Source organism: Gorilla gorilla, chromosome 9, assembly GCF_029281585.2.
Source record: "Gorilla gorilla gorilla isolate KB3781 chromosome 9, NHGRI_mGorGor1-v2.1_pri, whole genome shotgun sequence".
Classification (NCBI taxonomy): Eukaryota; Metazoa; Chordata; class Mammalia; order Primates; family Hominidae; genus Gorilla; species Gorilla gorilla.
The window spans coordinates 102,820,398-102,846,333 of record NC_073233.2 but is presented as its reverse complement, the minus strand read 5'-3'; the positions used below and the strand labels follow the sequence as shown (position 1 = coordinate 102,846,333).

At 43.5% G+C, this 25,936-nt stretch overlaps 1 pseudogene; it reads right to left on the bottom strand.

Annotated features, from left to right (window-relative positions):
* Positions 1 to 19,770: 19,770 nt before the first annotated feature.
* On the bottom strand, positions 19,771 to 20,542 carry LOC101143424 (hsc70-interacting protein-like; annotated as a pseudogene).
* Between the last annotated feature and the right edge of the window lie 5,394 nt (positions 20,543 to 25,936).

Here is a 25,936-nt window from a genome sequence, read left to right as displayed (position 1 = left end):
AACCTCTCAAGGACTCAGTTTCCGCATCTATGAAATGGAGAAAATATGTCTTGTTTTGCCTGTTTAATGAAGTGGTCAAGATGATGATCAAACAAGAAAAAAATGTGCACTGAAGTTCTTTGTGGATGTCTGTTACAAACAAAACAGATTTTTCAAGCGCTTTGAATCACTCAAAATGTGTTATTAAAAACAGATGATAATAAATCTGGTAGCAGGAAGCAAAAGCCACTCTGAGCAGCAGCAGTTTGGTTGCCTAGTCACAGTCTGGCCTTGCTGTTTTGCTTGGTGCTGGCTACCGATTCTTGACTCACAACACTGGCTTGTAACTCTGTGTAGGACCCAGGAGAAGCAGCCCCTTCACAACTATGAGGTTGGTACAAATGTAATTGTGGCTTTTGCCATTGAAAGTAATGGCAATTGCTTTTGCACCAACTTAATAATCTATCGAGATAGTTCAGGCCAACTGCTTTTCACCTATGGACAAAGTCAAGATGAATTTTAGGCAGAATTGAATTGGCAGGTCGAGTATCAGCCAGGAAGCCTTGTCTGAAACAGCCCCAGAGGCATAGAAAAGCCTGGAACCTGGTAGCTGGAGCCACAGATGCTTAAAAGGTTTTTTTTTTTTTATTTGTTACCATTCTTTTTTAATTTTTAAAATAATTTCAACTTTTATTTTAGATTCTGGGGGTACATGTGCAGGTTTGTTACCTGGGTATACTGCGTGATGCTGAGGTTTGGGATTGATTGATCCCATCACTCAGAAAGTAAGCATAGTACCCAACAGTTAGTTTTTCAGCCCTTGCCCCACCTCCCTCCCGACTCTAGTAGTCCCCGGTGTCTATTGTTGCCATCTTTATGTCTATGAGTACTCATTGTTTAGCTCCCACTTATAAGTAAAAACATGTGGTATTTGGGTTCCTGTTCCTGAGTTAATTTGCTTAGGATTATGGCCTCCAGCTGCATCCATGCTGCTGCAAGGGACATGATTCCATTCTTTTTTTAAAATTTAATTTAATTTTATTTTAAGTTCCAGGATACATGTGCAGGATGTGCAGGTTTGTTACATAGATAAATGTGTGCCATGGTGGTTTGCTGCATCTATCAACCCATCACCTAGGTAATAAGCTATTTTTCCTAATGCTCTTCCTCCCCACTCTCCATCCCCTGACAGGCCCCAGTGTGTGTTCTTCTCCACCCTTTGTCCATGTGTTCTCATTGTTCAGCTCCCACTTATAAGTGAAAACATTTGTTGTTTGATTTTCTGTCCCTCCATTAGTTTGCTGAGGATAATGGCTTTAAGCTCCACCCATGTCCCTGCAAAGGACATGATCTTGTTCCTTTTTATGGCTGCATAGTATTCCATGGTGTATATGTACCACATTTTTTTTTATCCAGTTGATTTCATTCTTTTTATGGCTGCATAGTATTCCATGGTATATATGTACCACATTTTCTTTATCCAATCCATTGTTGATGGACACTTAAGTTGATTCCATGTCTTCACTATTGTGAATAGTGGAGCCACAGATTTAAAGGCAGTCATTCTAAGCACACAGTGTAGAAGAAACTGATGACTACTAATGGCCTAATCATAATAGTCACTGTTGTTGCAATAATACTTTGTTGTTATTAGAATTGCTTGTTGACTGCTTATTACATGCCAGGCATTGTGGAAAGTTCTTTACAAATATTATTACCTCTTTTGATTCTCTGAAAAGCCTATAAAGTAGCTATTGCTATTTTACTTATAAAAAAAAATTAGAGCTTAGACTGATTCTGGGCGGTAAGATGCCCGGAGTCACACAGGTGAGGGAACTGGAAATCAAATCCAGGTATGTGTGATCCTAAAACTGAGCTGTTAGCCAGTGTGCCACTGGTCCCCAGCCTGTCCCAGCCATTACAATCACCTGCAAACCTTGCTGCACCAACAATTTCTGGGCCTTGCACCCACAGTATTTGATTCAGTTGGTCTTGGGTGGCCCTGGGAATGTGCATTTCTAACAAGTCCCCAGGTAATGGTGCTGCTGCTGCTGCTGGCCCCAGGAGACACAGTGGAAAACCAGCGAGCTGTGGCATACCACCATGCATACAGCCAAGAAGCACTGGAGGTGGCCATGCTGGCCAGCCAAGAAACCCCACCTGGTGCTTTCAACGGCTGCTGAAAGGCCCACCTGTCCTCAACGTCCCTCCCAGAAGTGAGCTCCCTTATTCAGGAGTCTCACCTAAGCTAGACGGCAAACACAGGGGTTTTCATCTTTTTAGACAATTGTTTGCCAGCTTTCTCTCAGTTCCCTATCCCCCGAATTCATTATCTGTTCAAAACATTTATCAATCTCGGGAGTCTTACAGAGTCTCAGAATTGGAAGGGACCTTGGGGGCTTGCCTGGTGAATCCTTTCTTGGGTGCCAACAGAGCCTGACGAATAGCAAGCATCAATTATTGCAGAGACTGATGAATAGCAAGCTATGGTGGAAGATGATAAGTTCTAGGAGCCTGGCTGAAGGTTTTCTCAGAGGCTCTCTTCTTCTTTGGTAGGCTTGCTGGCTGCTCTCTGGCTGCTCACATCAAGCTCATCCCACCCTGTGCTTGAATTTCTGCCTTAGCCTCCTGTATTGTGTTGAATGTTGGCCCCCCAAGAGATATGTCCTAACCCTTGGATAAAGGTCATAGTTATAGGACTATACTCAAAACTAATCATGTTTTAAAAGAACAGCAGAGTACTCCAAAAACAAGTATTTTCTACTTTGCAGTTTTCTGAAATAACAGCTCAATTTTAGGGATCACACATACCTGGATTTGACTTCCAGCTCTCCCACCTGTGTGACTAATACTTTTTCCATGGAAAGGTCAAGAAACATCTTCAACCTTTATATGGTCTACACACACACACACACAACTTTGCATCTAATCCCAGGTCTTACTCATTGCTCCTTTCCCACCATCACCAGGGAAGCTTGATGTCACTGTAGACAGGCCATCCAATGCCCAGCTCACAACACTAACAATCTCATCACTGTTCACCTCCTTAGCCCACTTTAGCCCCTTTACTCCATGGCCACACCTAGAACTTGCCATACCTGGAACTCTTCTATGAAAGGAATATCACAGCTCCTACCTGTTAAATAATTACAATCTCTCATCCTAATCTTGCATCCTTCCTGAACTTTCACTTGATTGCACACCCTCACCTTTTCTTTGACCTCACCAAAATCTCACCTTCCACCACTCCTTCATTCTCCCACCTCCCCATCTATCAGCCTGTCTTCCCATTCCCCATTTTGCAGTGTTGATCCTGTGGCCCATCACTAACATTTCTTTTTAGAGACAGGATCTCACTATATTGCCCAGGCTAGTCTAAAACTCCTGGGCTCAAGCCGTTCTCCTGCTTCAGCCTCCTGAGTAGCTGGGATAATAAGCACAGCCACCTCACTCAGCTCTATTGCTAATTTTCATTTTTTTTTTTTTTTTTTTCTTTTGAGACAGAGTCTCGCTGTGTCACCCAGGCTGGAGTGCAGTGGCATGATCTCAGCTCACTGCAACCTCTGCCTCCCGAGTTCAAGTGATTTTCCTGCCTCAGCCTCCCGAGAAGCTGGGAGTACAGGCACCTGCCACCATGCCCAGCTAATTTTTGTATGTTTTTTTTCAGTAGAGACAGGGTTTCGCCATGTTGACCAGGATGGTCTCGAACTCCTGACCTCAGGTGATCCGCCCACCTCAGCCTCCCAAAATGCTGGGATTACAGGTGTGAGCCACTGGGCCCGGCCAGCTTTTGTCTTAACACTTCCAACTCCTTTATGCCATTGACAAGATTTGCACTGACCTGGCAAATCTTCAACTATGGATGATTTTAACCTATCTGCTTTCTTCCTTCTTATACTCAGACTTCTAAACATGGCAAGAGACTGTCACATGCATGTGCAGATTGAGGTCATCACAAGTGGGCACAAGGTTTTCACGTTTAGAAGGGCCTCAGTGCTCTCTGCCAAGCCTTTCAGAGGTCCCTGGTCAGCAGCCTGGTGCCAGGGTCACAGCTATCACACCAAAACACTGGTGCAAATGACAAAGGGCCCCTTCTCCTGGGCTATGCAGAACTCAGGGCTTAGTGCAGGGCTGCAAGTGCTTTGGAAGAACGTCTTTTGCCTTTCTGGTTCCCTTCAATAACTGTTCTAGAAATTTCCTCTGGCCATCATTTCTACTGGCAATCTTGCCTCTACTTGACAGATAAAACAAAGATAATCAAGGGTTAGCTCCACAAATTTCTGGTTCCCAACCTTTAAAAACTTACCTGTATCTACATCCCCATTTGAGAACAGATTGTCCCCCATTTGAGAACAGATTGTCCCCCATTCTCAAGAGTCTCTTCTCCTCATTAAGACAAATCCTCCCCCCATGTCTTTGTGACTCCATCCCCTCCTACCTCAGTCATCCTCATTCCTTTCCCTTTCTAGCCACATCTTTTTACCAGGATTTAAACATGTTTGAGTCTCTTTCATTAAAAAACAACCCTCTGCCCAAACTTATATTCAACTTAGCCACTGCTCTACTGCCATCCTTTCCTTCAGCCAATACAATAAAATTCATATTATAAAATTTTTCAAACCAAAATAGAAGAGTATAATATATACCCATGTACCTGATTCACCCAGATTCAATATTTTGCCACATTTCCAGCCAGAGTTCTTGAAAGAGCTGCTGATACGTAAATTCTACTCCATCTTTAACCCTGAGATGTGGGTTTCCCCTCACTGCCTTAGTGAAAGTGCGCTCAGGTAGCTCCATTGATCTGATGGCCACATCTAGGAGGCACTTCTCAGTTTGTAGTTTCCTATGAGCCATTTTGCCCTTTGATTTTCGCTCCTTCCTTGCTTATACATCTTATTGTCCCCTGGTTTTCCTGCTACTCTTCAGTTTCCTTTGTGGCTTTCTGAGCTCTGCTTGTCTCTTGACTATGCCATTGGATTCTATTTTTAGTTCCTTTTATACTCTTCACCCAGGCCTTTCCTGACACACACCCCAAAGTTGAGTAAAACACCACTTTGCTGTTTCTAGAGCACCTATCCTACTGTATTATACTTGCTTGCCTAGTTATTGGCATTCCACAGTCAACTCTGAATAGGGCCAGGGACTCTATTTTTACTAATGTATTACCAGAACACAGCTCAACATAGGGCCCAATAAATACCCATAGAATGATGGATGCACTCTAGTCCTTTCATGCCAATGTCAACAGAACAAGTCCATTCCTACCCACCCAAATCACCCTCCACCAGGATGTGCCTATGAATGCCTCCAGCATGGCTATGAGGAAGAGCAAAGAGAAACAGCTCTTGATTGTTCCTGCTAATTGGGGCACAAATAGGGAAAGTTCCAGAGACATCCAGAGCCTCATGTAAGCCCAGAATTTCAAAGCCTCCCAAAATAGTAAAACCATTCATGTCAGAGGGATAGATTTATCTTTCAAATAGATACTTCCCCTGTCTCTGTAAACCAAATCACAGAGGCCAAGGAGCCATAAGACTTGCAAGCTGGGAGGAGGATGAAGCACCGCCAAGGGCAGATTTTCCACAAATCCAGAGTAACTAGAGGACATTATTTCACTCTATGGATTTTGAGGCTAAGAAAACTCCCCTTAGCCCAGCAGACGTGGTCTCAGGTCAGCTGGTCTCTGAAGGATCAGGGGTGTGGATCACTGCTCAACTGGCTGCTAAATTGTCAATATTTCCGTCAATGTAGGCTGTGAGGGCCACACCAGGCTGTCTCCAGCTGATAATCAGGATCTCCAATCGGCCCTGGGGGACATAAAACTAGAAGCCAAATGGGCAGTTACCATGTTGCAGCATATAATGAAAATAACTGCCATTTACTGGATACCTGCTGTGTGCCAGGTTCTGTACCAGGCTCTCTGCATATATTCAATCCTCCAACTAGCCAGCAAAGCAGCTGTTACTCATAAGGGCTTCAACAACAACCCAATCCATCCTCATCCCATGATAGAGCTGGCATGCCACATTCTGAAAGCACTCACATTGGCATCTTCTTGTTTGATTTTTAGAGACAGGCATGGGGCATCCATCATTCCCATTTTATAAAGAGAACACTGAGCCCTACACAGCATCTTGTTTAGGGTCGCACAGATCATACTGACACTTGAATATCCCTGCACTGTCTGCCTCCAAGGTTTGGGCTCCCTTTGCAGAGCAGCTACCCAGAAAGGTGTTTGGCTCTCACTGCCACATGGCTGTGTGGGCCTGGGTCCTGTCCTGTGCAGAGGGAATGAGCCCTGGAATGATTTCATTTCTGCCACTGAGCACCTCTGCAATACACAAACTTTCTGAGCTTTGGTTTTTTCATCTGTAAATGGAGGCTGGTGACACAGGCCCCAGCTACTTTGTGGAGCTATGTGAGAATCACATGAGATTAGGTCAGTGAAGCCATTTTTAAAAGCACGGCATCAAGACAATTGTCCAGGAGCGTTATTATTAGTAGTGACGCAGTGTTCAGAGGAAAGTCAAATTTCTTTGCTTTTAAAGGTTTTAAGATGACCTTTAAACAAGAAGCCAGCTGGGTTCTTAGTTCACAGTAGTTTAGCACACTTTAATTCAGAGGCTTTGAAAGCAGGGAGAAATATTTGGTGGCATGGTTCCCAGAAATAGCCGGGGTGGAGAAACTGGAGCTCCCATGGGGAGTGGGGTTAGGGGGTCAGGAAGCTGGTCCAAATCTCCTCTGTCACCAGCTTCTCATCTCCAGACTCAGGAAATCCTTTCCACCCTGGGGCCGTTCCCACACTGACGTCCCACTTCCTCCTGCAAGGGCAGTGCCCTCCTCTGGCCTCTGGATCTTGAGTTGGGGGTGGGGAAGAAGATGAAGGAGAGTCTGTGTGTAGCAGTGGCCCTGCCTATGGGGAAAGCAGGAGGAGGGGTGTGTATGTGTGTTGGGGAGAACACTCTCATTTTCTGATCTTCTGTTGTATTAGGCCCTGGGCTGAGTACTTCATATATTTTATATTATATAGTATATGCATGAGCCCTACAAGGAAGATAACTTTATTTCCATTTCAGAAATGAGAAAACTGAGGCTCAGGGCTGGGACAGATGCAATGTGAGAACTAACACACAGCCATGAAGTGCTGGGGCTGGATTTAGAACACAGTTCTAGGTGACTACACAGTCATGGCATCCTGCTTCCCCTGAGGGTCTCTCTGTGTGTTCATTTGAGGGATCTGCAAGCCCAGCTCTGCATGTGGTGCCTGACACCCCCTTTGCTGCTAAACACTGAACAAGAAAGCAGGCTCTCCACCAACCTCAGCAGGGCTTTAGCTATTTGTAAGGACTCAAACCCACCCCTGCACACACCCACCTTCTTCAGCCTTGTGTAGGGCTCACCTCCTCCAGGAATCATTTTAGTATTGACTCTACCTCATCTGGTCTCCTCCTCAAATTGTATTAGCCGCCTGTCATGCTGACATCTTGTATACTTGTGTTATTCAACTGTCCTATATAATCATTCACTAAGTGCTGGGGCACAGCAGTCTTCAATTTAACTTAACCAGAACCCTGAAAACAGCAATGGTTAAGAAATTCCCTCCTACCTTCCCCACACTTAGCTAAGACTTGCTGTCCACTCTTTCTCATGACTCCCTTAAGACTCTCAGTGAGATGAAATCTACTGAAAGGCCAGACACAGACCCTCCAACTCCCTGTTTTTTGTCTCATGAATGATTAACTGAGACTAGGAGTTTGTCTCCCTGAAACTAATTAGGCACAGAGATAAGCATTTCCTGTTCAGCTCACAGAGGCTCCCTCGATGGCAAAATCATCTCATCTGTAAACCACCCCACCTGTAACCCACCTACTCCTCCCTATAAAAACCTAAGGCAAAGCCACCTTCTGCAATTGATATGGTTTGGCTCTGTGTCCCCACCCAAATCTCATCTCGAATTGTAATCCCCACGTATTGAGGGAGGGAGGTGATTAGATCATGGGTGTGGTTTCCCCATGCTGTTCTCATGATAGTGACTGAGTTCTCACGAGATCTGATGGTTTTATAAGTGTTTGAAAGTTCCTCCTTCGCTCTTCTCTCTCCTGCTGCCTTGTGAAGAAGGTGCCTGCCTCCTCTCACCTTCCTCCATAATCATAAGTTTCCTGAGGCCACCCCAGCCATATGGAACTGTGAGTCAATTAAACCTCTTTCCTTTATAAATTACCCAGTCCCTGGTAATTCTTTATAGCAGTGTGAAAACGGACTGCTACAGCAGTGCTCTGGCCTCGGTTCTGGGGTATTCTCCCTGTTGCAATATCTTAAATGAAGTTGATTTCTTTAGTTGTTTGTTTTTTGTCTTTGATAGAGGAGAGAGACAATAACCAAGTAAACAAAGCAGGTAATTTCTGGTAATAGGTACCAAGGAGATGATAAAACAGGGTAATATGGCAGGGAGTTGAGAAGTTCAAGACCTGCAGTTGGCAAGCTGGAGAGCCAGGAGGGCCAATGGTATAGTTCTGGTCTGAGAGTGAAGGCTTGAGAATCAGGAGAGTTGATGATGTGGGTTGCAGTCCAAGTCCAAAGGCAGAAGAAAACTGATGTCTCAGCTTGAAGGCACCTAGGCACAATGGTGGGATAAAGGAAGGTAACAAAATCCATATGAGTAGTGAAAAGTGCAAGGAAAAGAAAGGAGGGGGAATGAAGAAAGAGAATAATAACACCCCAAGGAACAAAGCTGCGTAGCTGCAGACTCGCCCTCTGTTCTGCCTGCACAGGGCTGCCCAGGATGTTTATAGGCCCCAAACGGTCTTATTTAACCCATTTCCTGTTTAGAAAAAAAAATGCAGCTAGCTGCCAGTGCTAATTTAATTTTACATAAACAGGCTCTTTGAGGCTGAAGCAAATCTGACTAATTTTTCAAAGTGAAAATGAAATATAAAAACTGTTCTTGGAGTTATTTCTAAACAGAACTTGTCTCTAATCCTAATGTAACAGAAATGTATACAATGTTACATTAAGATTAGAGACAAGAGTATTCTCAGGGCAAATGGGAAATGGGTTAAACGCAGGTGCTAAAGCTCACATGCATGTGAGAGCGTGTGTGGCCTTTACAGGGGGTGTGTGACAGGTGACTGAATGTGTTTAAGATGCAACAGGCTGTGCATGATTTGAGGATGTTAAGAAACTTCAGATTGGTATAGCCTGTCAGGCGTAATTACATCAACTCTCTTCACCATCTCTGTCATGCATGCTGTCATGTCTGTCCCAGATCCCATTCACCCACCCTCCTGCAGCGAGTGCTGGCTGCTAACAGCTTGCAGCTGCCTCATTCTACAAAACGTTGCCCTGTCCAGCAGAAGCCCAGGCTCAGGAAGTCCCCCAACTTGGGGCTGACAGCCAACAATTGACTAAAGTGGGAAACCAAAGGCAGCCCTCTTGCCTTAGGGTTGGGGAAGGACAATTCTGCGGTGCAGCTGATGCTCCAGAGCCGACCTTTGCATCAGGCTGAGGACAGACTTCACCTGACATCACATCTTTGCCCAGCCCTTTCTCATTCCCCACCCTAGTCCTTCTCCCTAGCCTCTCTCCCTTATGGGTTTCACCCGAGAAGACTCCCTCATTAAATGACATGGGCCCAAATCCCTGCACTGGGCTCTGCTTCCAGGCAACCTGGCCCAAGGCACACATGTCAATTCTTCTAACAGTGGTTCAGGCTAGTCTCTGGGAGTGTTAGTCCTCAGCCCATTCCAGAGGTCCAGAAGAAAATACAGATACACTCAAAGTTTGCAGCATGCCTCTACCTCCACCAACTCTTTCAGCCAGAGGGCAGCTGGCAGTGGAATGCGCACCATTGCCAGGGCTCAGCAGGATCCAGACCTTGCATCCTTGCCCTAGGCTTGAGCACCTGTCCTCCACCATGGCCCAGCCCTCAGTCCAGCAACACCCTCTGATACGTGGTGACCCTTTTCCTGCTAGGCTGCCCTCCAACTCTAGTCAATAGGATGAGTCCAGAGCCCTGAATTCCTGCATTGCATGGCCCTTTGCTGTATTAACCCCCATGTCTGCCTGGAACTAGAGGGTATCCCTCCCCCCAGTTCAGTCTTACCAGAGTCATTATTTTCAGCTTCTATTTTGGTCTATGTGGAAATATTCTTTGGGCAATGCCTTAGGTTTGTTTGCCCTCCACATTTCAGGGGTCTCTGCAGACCAAGTTTGGAGCATGGCTTCTGGCTCTGCCATTTACTAACCCCATGACCTTGGCCACGGTTGCTTCAGCTAATAAAAGAGGGGGGCTCCAATTGTACGTGCTTCAGATAGGTTAAATGAGACAATGCATGTAAAGCACCAGTGCCTGGCGCATGGAGAGAACTCCACATATGCAGGTGACTCTTAGTATTGCCACTGTCTCCAGTAGCAGCAGCCACAGCTTGTTTACCACCCCACAGAATTCAGAAAGCACCTTCACACTGAGGATCTGACTGGACCCTCACCACAGTCTCACTAAGCGGGTGGGGTGAGGTCTTGCTCCCAGTTGGCAGATGGGGAAGCTGTGATTGGAAGATTGCTCTGCTTGAGGTTACACAGCTGGTACACAAAATCAGATCATTCCTTCCTAGATCTTGTATTCCACCTCACTGCCTTGCGTCCAGCCTCCTGGGCCTTCAGTGGGCCTGGGCCGTGTGTGGTCGGGGGAAGGGGGTATGTGATCATGGGAACTTGGTGTGTCTTCTTGAAAGGAGAAGTGCAGAAGAGACAGTCTGACAAGCGGATTCTGTGGTTCCTGTTTCTCTCTGGGCTCTGCATCAGTTCTGTCCTCCCTTGCTCTCTCCCTCTGTCCCTCCTCTATGCAGGCATTAACACCCACAGCATGCAGACACAGGGCTGCAAGATGCTTATTTATTCATTGAGAGCACATCAGCTGATTCCTTCTCTATTTGCCTGGAGGAGGCAGGTCAAGATGTGCCGACCTGTGCCCTGTCACTCCTGGGAGCTGGATTTGCTGGCCATACAGATATCCACAAAAAGAAAGCAGAAAGAAGATTTTCCTTAGGTAGGAGAGTACCCCGGAGATATGCATAAATGAATGCAATGTAATTTGCAAAGAAAATGCACAGAGGGGTGGGAAATGGAAAAGAGGTGAGATCTCTTTCAAGCCTCTGGTCACCATGGCAACAATGGCACCTTTTTAAAAAAAGGATAACTGATCATTTTAAGTCAGAGGCTTTTTTTTTTTTTTTTAAACACTTGAAGACATACTAGATCCCAGCCTCTTCCATAATCTGGAATAGATGCGTGGAAGGGGGAGTGTACAGCCCAACTCAACACACAGGTATAGAATCTTGGGGGCAAATGTGGATCTGAGCCAAGAAGTCCCTCATTTAGTCACCCTGACTCAGAGCATCCTTCTGAAAACACTTGGTCAGGCTAGTGGGAACCAAAAGATCCATTCCTGAGAGCCCATGCAGGGAGCGACTGTGGAGAGGTGGGATTGGCCTTTCCAGAAGAACCAATAGGGCTCACCCACCTGCAAGGGTTGGGGGTGGTGCTCACCACAATGGACAACAATATAGCAAGCTGTGTGGGACCTGTGATAGGCTAAATAATGATGTCTATGTCCTAATCCCTGGAATCTATGAATATGTTACTTTATATGGCAAAGGGAACTTTGCAGATGTAATTGAGAACCTTGAGATGGGGAGCTAATGCTAGATTACACCCATGGTTCAACATAATCACAAGGATCATTATAAGGAGAAGGCAGGAGGATCAGAGCCAGAGAAGGTGATGTGTCAATGGAAGCTGAGGAAAACAGAGATGTGACGGTGGAGGCAGAGGCCATAGCCTCGAGAAGTTGAAAAAGTCAATGCAATGGGTTCTCCCCTGGAGCCTCCAGAAGGAAGGCAGCCCTGCTGACACCTTGATTTTATACTTCTGACCTCTAGAACTGCCAGGGAATAAGTGCATAGTATTTTAAGCTACTAAGTTTATGGTCATTTGATGTGGCAGCAATAGGAAACTCACACCAGGACTGATTTCTATAATGACATCAGTCATCATTGTTGAAATAAAGGGACCAGAAAACAATAATCTGCCAGTGAGTGATCATAGTCTCCAAACCTCTATGTGCCTGGCCCCTGACAGCAGGACAGGCCCCTTGAAATGAGTACGCCTGTGCTGGATCATGGAAGAAGAGATGCCTGGAGGAGAGGAAGAGCCCAGACTTCGGGGGAAGCATACAGTGTTCAGGAACACAGAGCCTTCTCCTCTTTTCCATGGAATATCCAGGGCAGGGGTGAGGGGGATGGGAAAGGGGAACATGAACTTCAGGTCTTTTAGAACCTCAGCCGTGGTCAGAGGTCTCAAGTAGCTTTCTCAGCCCATGCAAACAGTTGGGGCTGGAAAACAGAACAAAGAAGGGATGTCAATATTGTCAGTGCTCATTAACAAATCTTGTCAATGATCTACTTTCTAAATGTGGGGTGGCCATAAAGTCTGGAAATGAATAGTTACATTCTTGAATTTTAATGTAATAACAACTACTTATGCACATGCACATGTGTATACTGCATGTCTCTGGAAGCTGTCTTTCCTTCACATCCATGTGTCTCTCCTAATTCAGCCATCTTCATCTGTTACCTGGATTGCGGTAACAACTCCAACTGGTCCTCCTGCCTTTGCTCTTGCTACCCTCAAACGCATCCTCTACATGCTTTCCAAGATGTTGATGTTACTCTGTCATCTCCTAGATAAAAGCCTTTCCCTGGCTTCCCATTGTCCTTAAAGCCAAGATCCTTCACTTTTCTAGGCTAGCCCATCCTCAAGGACAGTGATATTTGTTGGTTCAGAAGACTCACCAGCATGAGAACAGGGCATGTGCCTGGTAGACATCTTTGCATACTAACTAAACATCTTACAAAAACTTCTATGTCTTATCTTTTGCGACCACCATTTCTGCTCCAGACATACTAAAAATTTCTTGATTCCTTGCAAGAGTTCTGCTTGTCCTTCAAGCGTTTGTACATTCCTGTTGTCTTGATCTTTAGCCCTGATTTCCTTGTATTACTAACACCCACTCATCATTGAGGATTCAGTTCAAACATCCTCTACGCTGAGACTTGCCCTAATTCCTAGACTGAGTTCCCTTATTATAGAATCAGACAGTGTCTTGAACTTCCTCCACCATAACACTGTTCATACTTCATTTTAACTATGTGTTTAATTGTCATAGACCTTATGCTCAATAATAAGGTTTCTCAGCCTCAACACTGTTGACATTTGGGGCCTTGTATTCCACCTCACTGCCTCACGTCCAGCCTCCTGGGCCTTCAGTGGGCCCAGGCCATGTGTGGTCAGGGGAAGGGAGTATGTGATCATGGGAACTTGGTGTGTCTTCTTGAAAGGAGGAGTGCAGAAGAGACAGTCTGACAAGCAGATTCTGTGGCTTCTTTGTTGTGTAGTTCTTTGTTGTGGGGGCTGTTCTATGTGTTATAGGATGTTCAGCAACATCCCTGTAGCAACCTCATCCCAAGTCAAGACCATCAAAAATGTATCCAGACATTGCCAAATGGCCCTTGGGAGCCAACACTGCTCCATGTTGAGAACCACCTCTCTGCAACAGAGCTATGACTACCTCATTTACTTTGGTATTCCCAATGCCTAGCCAAGTACTTGGGCCACAGTGGGTACTAATAACTAATTGAGCAATTAAAATTCATGGGTGCCTAGTTGTGACATTGTGATGTAATGAGAAATATATATTTGGGATCTAACCCCAGTTCCTGACACAGAGCTCCCAAAGCGTTTAAAATTTCCTGAGAGATAGGGGTGCCAGGTATACCTTTTTTTCCTGGTATTTGGCCTTTGACCCTGGCTCCTGACACAGAGCTTCTATCCCTTGGAATTTCCTGGGTGACAGGAGCATCTTTAGTTATTTTCTTTTTGTAGAGATGGGGTCTTGCTGTGTTGCCCAGGCTGGTCTCGAATTCCTGGGCTCAAATGATCCTCCCTTGGCCTCCCAAAGCACTGAAATTACAAGCGTGAACCACTACACCTGGCTGGGAGCATCTTTAGTTCTAATGAGGCAACTCTTGGTGGGTTTCTGGATGGGGGGCTGGTCACTTGAAAGACCAAGTCACGATCAGAAGCCTGGAAATTTCAGCTCCCATTCCCCATCCTCTGGGGAGGTGAGAGGAGCTGGAGATTAAGTTAATAATATATCTTGCCTATGTGATGAAGCCTCCATAAAAATTCCTCAACTATGGAGTTTGGAGAGCATCTGGGTTGCTGAACACATGGAGGATGCTGTGCCCCAAGAGGACTTGAAAATTCCATGCCCCTTCCCCTATACCTTGCCCTATGCATCTCTTCCATCTGGCTCTTCATCTGGTCCTTTGCAATGTCCTTTATAATGAACCAGTAGATGTAGGTCAAGCACTTTCCTGAGTTCTGTGAGCCATTTTAGCAAATGATTGAACCTGGGGAAGGGGTTGTGGGAACCTCCAATTTACAACTGCTTGGTCACAAGTACTGGAGGTCTGGACTTGTGATCGGCATGTAAAGTGGGGGCAATTCAGTCTTGGGGGACTGAGCCCTTAAGCTGTGGGATCTGATGCTAACTCCAGGTAGTGTCAGAATTAAATTAAATTGTAGGACACCCAGCTGGTATTGGGCAGAAAATTGATGTATGGGGGGAAAAAACTCATACTTCTATTAGGTCAGAAATGAAGTATTGAATGCTGTGAGTGAGAATATAGTAGGAGAAAAAAGTTTGTTCTTTACACCAGGCCTTTGTAACCACTAGGTTGTTCTACCTGCCTTCTAGGCTGAGGTTCCTATATACAATGGCTTCTTCCCTTCCAGGGTCCATTATGTCCTTAGAGGTCTTGAAAATGGCTTCCCCTAGGGTGCTGGATAAACCTCTGAATCAAAATGAGGACTGTGGATGTTCCACAGATTTTAAGTGTCTGTCTCCCTTTAACATCATATCCCAGCTGAAGATGGCTATTAAGGTGAACTCTGAGGCTCTACACATTAGAAATTCTGCACGTTAAAAAGCTGTTTAGAATAGCAGAAAGGAGCAGTAGTCTGAGAGTCAGTTCTACCATCAGAAGCTCTATGACCTTGGACAATTCACTCTACCTCTCTGGGCCTCAACTACCTTAGCTGTAAATTAAGGGACTTGGACTGGGAGATCACTGGCTTTTTCTAAACATCTACAATGCTGTGCTTCAGAAAATGGCATCATGGAAACTGCAAGAGAATGGCAGAACAGTTATGAAAAATATAGAGAAAGAAACAGCTGGCCTGGTGCAGTGGCTCATGTCTGTAATCCCAGCATTTTGGGAGGCCGAGGTGGGAGGATCACTTGAGCCCAGGAGTTTGAGACCAGCCTGGGCAACAAAGTAAGACCTCGTCTCTAGAAAAAAACAAAAGAAGCCAGGCATGGTGGTACATGCCTGTATTCCTGCTTACGCGGGAGGCTGAGGTGGGAGGATTTCTTGAGCCCAGGAGTTTGAAGTTGCAGCGAGCTATGATTGAGCCACTGCACTTCAGCCTGGGTGGACAGAGCAAGATCTTGTCTCTCTCACACACATATACAAAAAGAACCCATCGAATTCAGTATCCCCCCTACAATACTCTGTTGTTCCTGTCTTAGGATATGCATTGATTTGACACTTGTATGATAGTATTTACATTGTGTTAGCTCCGCAGCTCAGCTCCCTGGAGGCAGGTACACTGTGTTGTACTTCCCTGTGTTACACAGAGCCTGTCACGCAGCAGTAGAGATAGCAAGCACTCAAACAGTGCCCACAACACAAATAGTGCTCTGAATAATGTCTAAAAGCACTCTTTTAATTCTGAACACTTCCCCGATAACTCATTTAGTCTTCAAACCAGTTCACAAGGTAGAATATATTATTATTGCCATTTTACAAATGTGGAGACTGAGGCACAGAGAGTTTAAGAAACTTACCCAATTTGCACAGGAAGTAGCCAAGCCAGGACTCTAGCTTAGGCAGATGGGGTCTGGTGTCTACTTATACTGCCTCAAGTAGGTGTTCAGCCAATATGTGGTGACAAATTGGTTGACTGAAGAAGTAAATCTGTCAAGTGAGGCCTCAGGACAAGCTCCAGACTCTGCACAGAGCCATGGACAAACACACTGCAGGAAAAGCCCCCAGGTGAAGAGTTAGCTGCCCCAAGATGTATATTTTTGAATTGTGAAAAATAAGACACCTATAATTCATAGGCTCCAATACCCATACCCAGTACGGTACAGCATTTACCAAGATTATATAACCAGCCCAAGCACAAATATCCAAGTCTTAGTGAGCACTAACCCAGCTGTGCCCCAATTTAGCCCCAAACTTATCTCTTCCAAAGCTTCATTCATGCTCAGATTCAGGAGACACTCCCCAATATTCATCTCTAAGTTTTAAAGGAAACAAAAAGAAAGCCCACCTGGCTTGCTATACATTTATGTGTTTGGGGACTTTCTCTCCACATGTAACACATGTAAATGACAGGCATCTGTTATTCACTATGTGCAAAGGGAGCCGCTCTAGAGGTAAAGACTTGAGTTATCAACCCAGTGCTACCATTTACCAGCAGTGGAATTTATTTTCTGAGCCTCAGCCTACTTGGCTGTCACATTGGTGATAGCAAGATCAACCTCATAAAGTCTTGGGAGGACTAAATACACGTGAAAGTGATGAAACATGTTTGTTCAGAATTGTTCTGAAAGGGGCACTGTTTACATTGTCTGCTGTCCATCTTGGCCCTGGGATGGCAACTCTAGCTGTTTGTTGATTTTTATAGTTGTTGGTCCATCCTGTCTGTAAATTTTCCTGAATAATGTCTAAAAGGGCTCTTTTAATTCAGGATATTATGAGAAATGCAAAAGGATTAATTGGGCAGAGAAAAAACACATATTAAGAAATCAATTTCAGTTGGTTTTTTAAGTCTGAGTTGGCAATCTGCATGGTGGTGCAGAGCATAAGCCTGGGAGGCACTGAGGTCTGGGCTGAGTGTCAGCTCTGCAATTGTACCTCCTTGGGCCAGTTATTTACCTACTTAAGTCACAGTTTCCTGTTCTCTAAAACGGGAATAATAATAATAAATACTTCGTAGGGTTTTTGTGAATATTAAATATGATGGTATTTCCATAGTGCTTAGCTGATTCAACATTAGCTATCGTTATTGAAACATACAACCATCTACATACAGTGAACAAGCATACCTAGTACCAAGCCTTAGAAATAAGGCTCCCCTGTAATTGGTTATGCAAGTGGCTAGGGTTGTGCATGTCCAGGTTGGAACTCTTGCCTCTCAATATCCCATTTCTGGGTCACCCTCTCCAGGCCAGATCCCATTTTGGTACATATCAGTCTACAGCACAGAGGACTTCTTTGAGTCATGGTAGATCTGCTACTACAGATAGTTTCAGTCTCTGGATTGCTCAAAGACTTCTTGTCTTAGCCATGATGATGCTTTCAACTGCAAAAAATTCAATTGCTCTGGCTAGTTCAGTTTCTGTTTGCAATTGCACAGAGAACATCATGCATTAAAAGAGAATGTTGGAGATGTCTTTAGTGTTTTGCCCAGAGAACGCCTGGATTAAAAGAGGTGCTTCATGAGTATTTACTGAATGAATGAATAATGTTATTGAAAAATGCCTCCTACAAAATGCTTACAAATAACCCCACCACAAGTGTTGGCTGCAGCCACAGTGGAAGAAGTCCAGACTTCTGGGCGCTGCCCCATTTCTCAGGAGCCTTTTTCTTTGCTGGACATTGAATGTTCTCCTTAAATGCAGCAACTGCAGCTAAAAAATTGTGTCCTTTCAATAAAATGTGAATAATTTTTTAGTTTAATCGTTCAAATTTTTTTAGTTTAATCATTTCATTTTCATGCCATGGGGATTTCAAATGTAGTTTGAAAACCGGGAAGATCTATAATATAAAAGCATAATACTATTGTTATATGTGAGTTAAGCTAGGAGAAGTTTAAAGCAAAAAGAGCCTGGAATTACTCTCTAGTGCTAATTTTCAGTAGCTATAACTATTTTTTTAACTTATCATTTTCTTTATCATTGGAGGGGAGAGAAAGAAAGCAAGCAGAGGTGGGGGTATGGTTACACTATTTAAGGAAGAGCTGAATACAAAGACAATGAGTCTTCCACAGTCTCAACAGTGGAACTCCACAATGAATAACTGTGGATTATCTCATTTATAATTTACATTGGATTAAAAAAATTGGTTCCCCTCTGTGTATATCAATTTAATTCAAACCTTATTATCTTCAAAATACAAAGATGAATACTACAAGATAAACTCTAATTGCAATAGGTATTTTCTAAGTAGAAGACCAAACACCAAAGGGAATCCCTCTTTCCAATGTCTTTTGATATGACAAGATTTTGCCAGAGTGGAAATTTAACACTTAAGTAAGCATTCTCATGGCCAAGTAAGAAACTACAGTTGTTGTGGGTACTACCCTACAATTACCATACGTATTACATACTAAAATCAGCATTAAATATACTTGTATAATTATGATAGCAGTGATGATGCTGGTGGAAAAAGCCTGTCTTTAGCCCAAGAAACGTAAGGGAGGAAAAATGTAACAAGCAGAAAGTAAACACAGAGTTGGGCATTTTTTGACTAGGAAAGAGAATTTTAAGCATAGAAGTATAAAAAGAAGAGTACTCCCTTATTTCCCCTATGTGGAGATAATATGAAACATTTATTAGATATACTGGACAAGAACAGAACTAAGTACTCCAACTCTACTGCAGCATTACAGAAAAATCATCCCTTCACCACAGTGTAAGATTTAAGGGCAACCTGCCCAAGGATGCATATTATATAAAACACAGCAAGATTGCTGCTGCCCTGCCAAGTATTTCCCGTCCCTACCCAGGTCCTACTGAAATACTGGTGGTCCCATTTAGTTTTATTGAAATAAATCTTTAAAGAAAAAGATAAAGCATTTAAAAAGACAAGTCAAAATGCTTCAGGAACCACATATCCAACACAAACTTTATCCTCAAATGAGTTATATTTGCCTCGCAGTAATAAACTTTTTTCACTCAAATTAGAGCAATAATCTTACATACATAAATATCTTCCCTGCCCAATAATTCAAATAAAAAAATCCAAAATGATTAGTAAAGAAAAATATAAGAATTAACAGTCCCTTTAAATTTGTTTAAAATAGTTTTAAGGTTTAGAAAGTGTTTAAAGTTTGTAATTCCTAGTAGGGAAACATTATCTGAATGAATACCCTAATGGCAAACCACTGTAAAATGCTTCAGCTGCATTTGGGGGAGAGGGGTAGGTATTATCTTCAAAGCACCCCAGCTCTCTTGATGAGAAGGTTAGAGGTACACTGGTTTGTATTATTGCGACATCCATAAGGTGATCTAGGTTGCTTTTCCTTCAGCAAGGGCTTTATTTATCAGAAGGGCATTAGGCTTGACCTCCAAATTTGGCTGACAATTTACTGATAAGATTCATAACTTTTGGGTTGCTCTGGTATTTTGACATATTTGCTGGGTTCTGAGCCACATCCTAGAAGGCCTGCATAACTTCTGGACCCTACATGGCTGCAAGAACCTCTGGATCACTAAGAATTTTATTGAGTCCAGGCATTTCAGCCATTCCAGGTATGCCCCCTCCCATTCCAGGCATTCTTCCAGGAAAATTACCAGGCATTCCCCCAGGAAAGTCACCTGGAAAAGACCCATACTGAGCTCCTGACTGTCTCTGGCTTATTCCTTGCTCTGGGCTCTCTCATGCTCTTCTCCAGCCTTCTTAACTCGTTCTATTCTTTCTTTGATCTCTCAGTCTTCATGTTTTTGCTCGTACTTTCTCCGATGTTCTGCAATTTTCTGTGCCCTAGGTTGAACTTCTTTCAGCATTGCACTGGCATTTTCATCCTAATCCAGTTTACAGGCAAGGGCAAGATCATGGGCTGCTTCTTCCCAGTGGCCTAGAAGTCTGTGTGCTTTCCCTTGCCATTTGCAAGGCTGAGCTGAATCAGGATTTATTTCAATGGCTCTGTCACAGTCTCAGATGGCAGCATTTGGCTTCTGTAATTTGACAAAGACACTGGCCCTCTTGGCATACAAAATGGCCAAGTAAAGATTCAGCTTGATGGCATCTATGAATAAGTCAATGGCTTTCTGCAGTTCACCATCATTTAGGGCTTCAACAGCAGCCAGTTTCTTATCGTTTGCCTGATCCATCATCTCCTCTGTTATCTCTGCATTTTCATCTGCCATTTCTTGAGGGGCATCAGTGTCTGGTTCAATCACACCTTAATTATTAATTTCTAGATCACTTTCCTCACTTGATGTTTCGTATGCCTTTAAGTCTTCCTCCACCTTCTTACTTTCAGGTTTTTCTTCCTTGGTATTTTCTTCTGATTTAGCTTTCTGAGAAGCAGGTGGTACTTTACCCCCCATGCTCTCCACCCACTCCCTCAGGAAGTGCATTTCCTCAGTGTGCAGAACGCTCGGATCCTACTTACACATTTTTACAAAGGCCTGAAGCTTGTTCATGGTGGGGAGGCGGTAGGTGAAGTTGAGGAGCTGCGGCCCGGTTCCAGGCCCAGGCGCTGGCTCGGCATGACTACGCAGAAGTGGGCGGCTAGCTGTAACTATTTTTAAAGGGGTTTATTGTAGCAAAATTGTGTTTGAGAGATACAAAGAAAGAGAAGCACAAGATCAAGTCTTCTTTTGACTGATTCACTAAACAGTAGTTTGATTGCTGGGGATATCTTACTACTGCAGGCAACAGACATCAGTTAAGTAAGTGGCTGAAGCACATCAGTACAGTCATGCCCTGCATGATGACATTTTGTTCAAGGACTAATTACACATACAAAGGTGGTCCCATAAGATTATGACAGAGTGGTAAAATTCTCTGTTGCCAAAATGCCGGCTGACATTGTAACTTCCTTAAGGGCACAGAACAAGCTATTACTCACATGTTTGTGATGACGCTGTTGTAAAGACATCTGCTTCATGGCCAGTCATATTAAAAACTATAGCACATGCAATTAGGCACAGCACATAATACTTGATAATGATAATAAATGACTTACTGGTTTATATATTTACTATACTATACTTTTCATTGTTATTTTAGAGTGTACTCCTTCTACTTATCAAAAAAAAAGTTAACTGTAAAACAGCCTCAGGCAGATCCTTCATGGGGTATTTCAGAAGACAGCATTGTTACGGGAGATGACAGCTCCATGCATGGTACTGCCCCTGAAGACCTTCCAATGGGACATGATGTGGAGGTGGAAGACAGTGATATTGACCTGTGTAGGCTTAGGATACTGTGGGTGTTTGTGTCTTAGGTTTTAACAAAACAGTTGAAAAAGTAAAAAATAACAATAAAGCATTTTAAAGTAGAAAAAAATTATAGAATAAGTATATAAAGAAAGAAAATACATTTGTACAACTATACAAAGTGTGTTCTAAGTGTTACTACAAAAAAGTCAAAGTTTTACAAAATTGATGTTTATAAAGTAAAATTATAGCAAGCTAAGGTTAATTTATTATTAAAAAAAGCCTTTTTCTATAAATTTAGTGTACATTGTTTATAAAGTCTACAGTAGTATACAGTAATGTCCTGGGCCTTCATATTTACTCACTATGCACTGACTCACCCAGAACAACTTCTAGTCCTGCAAGCTCCATTCATGATAAGAATAGGATTCATTCATTTTATTTTATTTTATTTTTATTTTTATTATTTTTGAGATGGAGTCTCGCTCTGTCGCCCAGGCTAGAGTGCAGTGGCATGATCTCGGCTCACTGCAACCTCCGCCTCCCAGGTTCAAGCAATTCTCCTGCCTCAGCCTCCCGAGTAGCTGGGACTACAGGCACCCGCCACCATGCCTGGCTGATTTTTTTGTATTTTAGTAGAGACAGAGTTTCACCATGTTGCCCAGGCTGCTCTCGAACTCCTGAGCTCAAGCAATCTGCTCGCTTTGGCCCCCCAAAGTGCTAGGATTACAGGCGTGAGCTACCGCGTCCGGCCTTCATCATTTTAAGTTCACATTTGGTCTAGACAATTACCCTTCCTGATCAAAAGCAAGCAGAACAAAGTCATCACAAAACTAGAGTGCGGGCTTAGGGAGAGCCACAATCTTGCCATGAGCACAATAGGAGCTTTATGCAGAGGGTATCAGGGAGAAACAAACCTCCTGAGCAACAAGATAATAATATTTGCTACATAAAATGAATTTTGATTAATAATGGATGCAAAACTTCATTTAGTAACACGGGCTCTGCTACAGGGAAATAGCTGCCCAGGGCATGCCAGTGGGGGCAATAGGGCAGAACTCAGAGGAAAGAATCCACAGAGCCTGTCCAAGAAATCAATTGGAATTGAGTTGGAAATCAATACCACAATGTTATGGTATTCATAGTTATTTTTATGAGCTGCTTGAACAGTTGTACAGAATACAAACATGTTTTAGCTTTAATTATCCCCATCTCTGCCTTCACTGGTGCACCATGAAATCCAACTTTCCCATCTGTTAACAGCCTGCTAGGCAGATTCTGTGGTGTAGCTGTGAATTTGAGGCATTCAAAGTCCAGTCCAGCCTAGTCCTGTGGAAAACTCCATCTCATATGATTTAAAACTTTCCTCATCCAACTGATGATTCAGAGAAAATACAGAGAACATGTTAAACACATACCTTGGGCATGCAATCAGCAAAATCCAGACTTTAAGGAAATGACATAAAACAAATGACCCAGTCTCTTCAAAACATAAATTGCAGGGGTTGCGGGAAGGGAAGAGAATGGTAGAAGATGGAAGAGGAATCTATAGATTAAAAGACATTTAAAAGATATACCAACTAATTACAGTGAGTGAACCCTGATTGGATCCAGATTCAAACCAAATGTAAAAAATAAACATTTATTACACTTCTGACACAATTGGAATCTTGAACACTGACCATTTATTTACATCAAGAAACAGTGCAGTTTCCTTAAGTGATAGTACAATTGTGGTTATATTTTTTAAGGTATGTCCTTATCTTTTAGGGATATATCTTGAAATATTTATGGGTTAAATGACATCATGTCTGGGATTTGCTTCAGAACAATGCAGGAAGGGGAAACTGATGAGGATACCGATGAAGTGAGATTGGCTGTGAGTTGTTAATTGTGCAGTAGCCGGACTTCTTCCTAGAGTGCAAGAGCGAAAGCTTGCCAGGCCTTCCAAAGGCTTAGGGGGCCTCTGCCTCTTCCTCTTTCTCATAGTCAAAGGGAGTCACAGGCCAGTCCTCCCTCAGTGTGGAGGGAGGCACTGTTCTCAGGAGGCACCTGCCACTGAGGCAGTCCTCGGAGACCCACACTATTCCAACAGGGCCTCCTGCCTTCCCTCCAAGCCCCACCCTTCTCGCCTACCCTTCTCACCTCTCAACCTATCCTCCCTCATAGAGCCCACAGAGGATGTTCTAAAACTCATCCCTAAGTGCATCTTACAAGCTACTATCAGATCAAGTCCAAACTCATTAATGTGGCCCACAAGACCCTGCAAGGTTCTTCCTCTTCCTACCTTTCCAGTATCATCTCTGCACACTGCACCCCACCACTTGCCTGAGCTCTGTTTCAGTCCCTTCCATGCAACCTGTCTGGCTCCTCCAAGCTGTCACACAGGCTATCGCCTCTGCCACTTCCCACTCCCCACCCATCCCACCTTATTACCTGGTGGTTTGTCCCTCAAATCTTGGTTTAGATGCTCCCTACTCTAGGACGCCTCTCTCTGGGGAAGACGTGACATTGGACGGCCCAGATCCCACATCAAGGAAGGACTTGCTGCCCAGTCATGAGGAAAGCGTCAGGAGGCAGCATGTGGCTGTGGCTGTCAGCTCCACATCCAGCGACTGGCAGTTGGGACAGGGAAGCCCACAGTTTTAGCCTGACTCATAACCCTCTTGCAGGCAATCTTCTCTCCAGAACCCCTGCCTGGTTGGCCACAGCTTCTTCAGGATTGTACTGCAGTTCAGTTTCTTCCTCTGTCTGATTGGGCTTCATCCTGTTCCTTTCACAGGGGTTGATCCCTACTAAACATCTTGTACCCTAGACTCTGTCTCAGCAACTTTTTCCTGAGACTTCCATCTGCAGCACATTCCCATCTCACACCTCCTTCTGCCCCATTCTGGGTAAATGCCTCTTCTGGCTAATCTGATAACATGCCTTCTTTTCCCACCCTACCATGTCATCACTCTGCATTGCAACTGTTTATGTGAGAGTCTGTATCCCCCACCTAGACTCCACAGGGTAGGATGTGAGCATATCTTGCTCATCTTTGTATGCTCAGGGTATAGCACAATTCTTGGGATGTAATTGACATTTAATCAATGAATAGAAATCTTAGGTGGGCAGGGAATTGGAAATCAATATCAGAATCCCACCATTGACAGTATTCATAAACGAATGCCCCTTTCTAGAGATTTCCCAAGGTTTGGCTTGAAAAGCCATTGTTTATTAATGAAAGCAGCAACATTTCAGAGCCACAAATATTTTAAAGAAGAAGCACCATTTTTAAATGGGTGGGTCATTAAGAGAAACATGTTACAATGAGGTATTCAATGGGTGAAGCCGTTCTTTGGAATAGTCAAGACATTTAGGGATATTTTCCCACAGATATGTTCAAAAGGAGGTTTTAAAAATACTCAAACTCTGAACACTGAATGGAAACTGGTATTCCCTGGGATATGGAGGGACTGAGAATAATGTGTGTGTGTGTGTGTGTGTGTGTGTGTGTGTGTGTGTGTGTGTGTATGTGTGTATATATATATAAAAAATACTAATATATATATACATATATACTATATATAGTGTGTGTGTATATATATACACACATATATACATATATACACATATATATGTATATATATATATACATATATATGTGTGTATATATATATATACATATATATATGTGTGTATATATATATACACATATATATGTGTATATATATACACATATATATATGTGTATATATATATACACATATATATGTGTATATATATACACATATATATATGTGTATATATATACACATATATATGTGTATATATATGTGTATATATATATATACACACATATATATATGTATATATATATATATATACACACACATATGGTAGACTTTTGGGCACTTACTTCTTGTAATAGCCAAGGGCCTACCTGAGATCATTTTAGGCCCATTTTGTATAAGTAATCTGCAGCCAGGAAAAGACTGTCTGGATTCCCTTCATTAGTAGCTGCAGCATAATCAGAGCACAGAGAGAAAAAAGCACCTTATCCATCTCACTGTGCTTTCTTCTCTCTTTCCGATGCCATCCCTCCGCCATCAAGCAGATTTGCCAAATCTCTGTAGAGCAAAAGTAATAAGAATATCTGGGCCAGGTGTGGTGGCTCACGCCTGTAATCCCAGCACTTTGGGAGGCTGAGGCAGGTGGATCACCTGAAGCCAGGATTTCGAGACCATCCTGGCCACCATGGTGAAACCCCGTCTCTACCAAAAATACAAAAATTAGCCGGCTGTGGTGGAGCATGCCTGTAGTCCCAGCTACTAAGGAGGCTGAGGCAGGAGAATCGCTTGAACCCAGGAGGCGGAAGATGCAGTGAGCCAAGATGGCACCACTGCACTCCAGCCTGGGCAACAGAGTGAGACTCCATCTCAAAACAAACAAACAAACTGACATTTACTGCATCTTCAATTCATGCCAGGGCTTTTCTGGGAACTTGAAGTTGGCTATCTGTGTAAATCTCACAGCAGCCCTGGGAAACAAATGTCTCCAAACAAATGAGGAAGCTGAAACGCAGATTAAGTTGCTGAAAGCTTATAGGAACATCAGAACTGAGGTTTGAATCCAGGTCTCTCTGACCCCATAGCCCATCCTCTAGGCCAAAAC